This window comes from Heterocephalus glaber, unplaced genomic scaffold (assembly GCF_053883595.1).
Source record: "Heterocephalus glaber isolate CG9 unplaced genomic scaffold, H.glaber_assembly_v1.0 deba00000281, whole genome shotgun sequence".
Lineage (NCBI taxonomy): Eukaryota > Metazoa > Chordata > Mammalia > Rodentia > Bathyergidae > Heterocephalus > Heterocephalus glaber.
The window spans coordinates 19,463,023-19,468,341 of record NW_028258139.1 but is presented as its reverse complement, the minus strand read 5'-3'; the positions used below and the strand labels follow the sequence as shown (position 1 = coordinate 19,468,341).

The 5,319-nt window shown below is 40.1% G+C and overlaps 1 non-coding gene across 1 annotated transcript; it reads right to left on the bottom strand.

Annotated features, from left to right (window-relative positions):
* Nucleotides 1-4,351: 4,351 nt before the first annotated feature.
* On the bottom strand, nt 4,352-4,454 carry LOC147830243 (U6 spliceosomal RNA). Its single transcript, XR_015441907.1, has one exon. It is a non-coding gene; the product is annotated as a U6 spliceosomal RNA (small nuclear RNA).
* Nucleotides 4,455-5,319: the final 865 nt, after the last annotated feature.

The following is a 5,319-nucleotide window of genomic DNA, read 5'->3' as shown; positions in this document are numbered from 1 at the left end:
TTCCCAGTCCCAAAAGACTCAGCAATAATTCTCAAGGCCTAGTGCATTTCTAATCCACATTTGCTGCTTCCAAAGTAATTTTCAAAATGCCATGTACTCCTGCTATGCTCTCTCTAACTCTTCCTTACTCACAGATTTTGTTCTTTGGTGGAAAGAACCCTGGTTTAGGGATGTACTGTTTTCTGTGTTGAGCCTTGGGCCATTGCTGGTTTAAGCTTGGTACTGTTTTTTTTTTGTTTTTTTTTTTTATCATAATACCTGTGTTTGTTTTGGTTTAATTGCCTTTGAAAGAGCCAGGCAAACTTTTTTTGTAAGGGGTCAGATTGTATATATCTTTGGGTTTGTGGGCCATATGGTTTCTGTGCCAACAATTCAACCCTGCAGTGCTAGCTTGAAAACAGCTCTTGACAATAGGAGCCCATGGTTTGCCCACCCTGGTCTATAGCCTCAGCTATTTGATGATATTCTAATGTCTTTTCCTTCCATAACATCCATGCTTCTAAACTCAATCTTGGTAAACTTTGCTACATGGTCTCAATTTACATGGATCATCTTTTTTGTTGTTGTTCATTATTGGTATTTTTTAGATATATAATATGATGACATTCATCATTGGTAATTTGTACCTTTACATGATATATCCTGGTTCTTATTTTTTTCTCAATTCCCCTGCCCTCCCTTCAACCCCACCACCTCTCCCTATTTACAAAGAATTTGTTTCCATTTTTTCCTTTGCTCATATTTATTCCTTTCCTTTCCCTAACCCCTCCCACTTCCCCTCCCCCTCCTTCTCCTTCAGATGAGTCAAGGAAAGTTGCAATCTGAAGTCCAGCAGTGCACAGAATCACACCTTCTGTGCCAAGGGAGATATTAAGGGTGAATGGTAAAAAATGAGTCCACACAGTCAGTAGTGCAAAGCTGGTCTAAGGTATAAATGTTTAGAATAAGGCACTGTTTGTATCTTGAAGACAGAGAGGATTTAGGAATTCAAACACAGAGGAGATGGGAATCCAGCTATTAGAAGTAGTGTATAGAGCTAAGGCTCATGAAAAAGAAAGTTGAAAACTAATTAATAAAAGTGTTTATCTTCCTGGCTAAAGCAGGAAGTGTATGCATGCATGTTTCTGCACACACACATAGTATTTTCTTTTGAGATTTTTTTTTTTGATTAAGCTTTTACATTGTGGTGAAGCAGATATTTTGTATCAATAGAGAGGACAGAGGGGTACAAAGTCTTGGAAACAGGTGCAGCTGATTACTGTGAGCGTAGACCTTTGAACAATGCAAAACAATGGCTCCTTATGCTGGTCTTATCTCCAGTTAGAGGCAATCAGGGCCACTTAGATGTGGCTGGAGATGGCTCTACCTGGAAACGAGGAGAAATTTCCTTTGTATGTGATATGAAGAGAAGAAATCGAGGATACATTTATCCTCCCTGTTTTTGCCCAGGAAACCTTAATAGGTTGTTAAAGTCTCGGAAGATAAATCTGAGAATTCATTTTTATTTATATGTGTTTGCTCTGCATTTCCTGCAATAGACTTAAGTTGTAAAGAAAGTTATCGATGCTATCTCTGCAGGCTGTTTTTACTGCACTGTATTTATGTTACTTTGCGGGGGCCCACTGCGACCTGATTCCAAAGGTCTTGCTGTTGGATACAGGTCCGCTCCTTGTTAGTTGCAGCAGAGAAAATTCTTGACTGACACCCTGGAGCTATTCCAATTACTCCGAGTGATCAGAGAAGGCAGCACAGCGCGGACAGGGCTCTGCTTGTGCCCTTCTACACTCAGTCCTCGGAGTTATTCTTTCATGGGATGAATATGGATCTCACTCCAAAGATAGTAGCTACCCATTACCTACACGCCTATCTTCCTTATTAGGAGCCAAACTGTTTGAAGCATGTAGGATATAATACAGAACAAAAAGAAAAGAAAACAAAAAATCTCTGCTTTTTTTAGCTTTCATTATTGGGAGACTTAGAGATAAATATTGAAAAAAAACTAACATAAACTCTTATATCAGATCAGTAAATGATATAATTTCCAATACTGATGATTATAATGAACCAAAATAAAATGGATCAATGGTCCAAAGACGGAGAATGGGAAGGAGAGGGTAAGTGGAGGCAGGAGGCTGAACTAGATATGGTGGGCAGTGCAGAACTCTCTGAAGATGTGAAATCTCTATGGAAACATGCGAGGTAAGAGAACAAGCCAAGCAAAAGAATGTTCTAAACAGAAAGAAGAACAGTAGAAGCCTCTGGGAGGAAACATGCTTGACATGGTTTAATTCAAACAAGATGGCGACGCTGTGGCGGGGCAGGGGGCAGGGCAGAAAGAGGTGAGGAGAGACAGGCGGGCAGAAGAAAGCCTGTGTAGAACCCTGAAAGGCCTTATAAAGATTTCAAGGAATTTGAGCTCTATCTTGATGATAAGTTTTGTTTGTTTGTTTGTTTGGTACCAGGGATCGACTCAGGACCTTGCGCCTGAGAGGCAGACGGCAGAGCCACTGAGCTAAATCCTCAGCCCCGATGATAAGTGTCTCGAGGGGGCCAGTGACATAAATATGTCAATCATTTAATGAATTCTCCAGAGCCTGACTCTGGGTGGGGCAGGAATGACAGCTAGGAACCACTTCAGAGACCAGGACGTGGATGTAGGTGAGTGGTGATGGCAGCATGGGCCACAGCAGCAGCAATGGGAGTGGGGAGTGCGCTCTTTTGATTACATGTTCTGAAAGCGTAAATGGAAATCTTTATAATGACACTGTGTGAGGAATGTAAGTAAATGGAAGAACTAAGGATAGTTCTTGATTTTTAGTCTTAAACGCCTGGGTGATAGGTCATCCCACCCTGGTATGGGAATAGTAGAGAGCAGTAAATTGGAGAGAAAAGTTGACCTTTGGCTATGTATGTGGTGCTTCAGGAGACATGATTCAGTATGACCAGCCAGAAGTGAACGTCAAGAGTGAGAAGAGGTCTGAGGATAATCTGTGGAATTCTCCAGCATTTGGAGGTCAGGAGGAGAACAGTCCAGAGGCAGTAACTGCAGAAGAGTCGCTAGTGAGGCACACAGACAGCGCTGCCCAGCAAGTCAAGGGCTGGAGCATTTCAAAGCACAGGAAACGTGGCTGGGCTGCGATCCATCTGCTAGTGGCCTCATTTAAATATCGAAGGGGCGTTCAGTCATTAGGCCAGGTCACAGAACATGGAAGTTGTTGATATTTAAAGGCTTTTCCAGTGACCCATGGGTGCTGAGAAGGACAGACAAAATTGAGCTAAGGATGCGAAGTCAGTGAGCGCAGTGATTTTTCAAAAACTCTGCCTCTTTATGATTTTTCAATTTCCTTAATAGAATTCTGATAGTTCCCTTCTTTTCTTTTTCCATGCTTGTTTCTCCAATGCAATGTCTTTCTGCCCTTCTTTATCTGTTTCTCATGAAAGCTAGTGTGGTGATTTTTCTGAAAATATCTTCCACTTCATCTTTACTTTGAGTCTCAGGGACAGAGCCCTCAGGGCTGGCAGAGAGAAGCTGATCCCTCTGAGACCTGCAGCTGCCTGGATACCCTGCACATTGGAAAGCTGTTCCTCAGCGGTTCCTCGTAGCATACCATGCCAACAGCTCATGGATCAAGTACTCCCTAAGCAGTAGTATTCCCTGACATGATAGATCATTATAGTTTCATTATAGTCTTTTGAGTCAATGAAGTGGGAAGAATGGGCTATCATTTTTAGCCCTTGGGAAAGAGCTATTTTCTCTCCCCAGTTGACACCACATGCCATTTTATCCATGTCCAGAATTTTAGTATTTGGTCCTCAGGTTCAAGTGTCTGTATTGTCCTGTAACACTAGAGAAGCCACATTTATTATTATTATTATTTATCAGTGATGTCACCATTACCTTAGCATTTTCCAGTAGAGTGTGGTACAAAGAAAGAAAACTAAGCATAGCGACTAGGCAGATGAGAGTCTAGTCATGAGGTTGTTTTGAAATTCTATAACATGTGTTTTTAACATTGTAAGATAAGTAGATACAAATAGACAAAATAAAAAATACACATATGTGCGTATACACAAACACATATGTGTAAGGGAATTATCTGTCTGTGTGCAATGTGATACCTCAAAACCTAGGTCGCATGAGTTTTGACTACTAGGGGGAATGTATCGAATCTGTTAGTTCCTTATCTGAACATGGTAGTCACATTACTGTCCTTGCCTACTCCACGGTGTGACACTCGACAAAGTTAGGAGTGGGAAGGTACCGCAGGGATAAAATGAAGTACATATATGTACACCACTGGTACATATATGTACACCATATATTTACTGGAAACAAAGGGAGTTGGTAGAAATTTATTCAGAAAGCATTTCAAATGTTTGTGTCATCCTTGTACACGAAACATGCTGTTCTCTTTATCATTCCATTTGTAGCATATGTGTTACAAAACTAAATCAAAACAATTTAAATATCTAAATATTAAGACATTCAACCTGCTGGAAGAGAAGGTAGGTAAAACTCTCAAAGTCATAGGCATCACATCTGTAAGGACTTTCTGAACAGATCCTCAGTTGCACAAGAAATTTCATCAAGAGTCCACAAATGGGATTGTATCAAATTAGGAAGCTTCTGTACAACAAAGGAAACACCAACAGAGTGAATAGACAACCTACAGAATGGGGAAAAACTTACCAGCCACATCTTGGATAGTGGATTAATATTTACAATATACAAAGAAATTTAAAAAAATTGGACCACCAAAAAGACCTAGTCAAAAATGGTAACTGAAATGAATAGACACTTCTCAGGAGAAATACAAGTGGCTATTAAATACTTGCAACATTGTTCGACATCTTTGGCCACTGGAGAAATGCAATTAAAACAACACTGAGATTCTGTCTTACTTCAGAAAAAGTTCATCAAGAAATCAAGTAATAACAAATGCTGGCAAGTCTGTAGGGGTAAAGGAAGACTTCTAAATTATTGGTGGGAATGTAAACTAGTAGAACCACCATGGAAATCATTATGGAGATTCCTTTAAGAACTTAGAACAGAAATTCCATTTGACCTAGCTATTCCCTTCTAGAAATCTTCCTGAAAGAGATAAAGATATCATATTTCAGGGATACATATATACCCACGTTAATAAAAGCACAATTCATAATAGTTAAATTGTGGAAGTGGCCTCTAAATCCATCAGCAGATGAATGGATCAAAATGTGGCATTTACCCACAATGGAATAATACTCCACCATAAAGAAGAGTAAACTTGAGTCTCTTGTAGGAAAATGGATGCATCTTGAGACCATAATGTTCAGTGA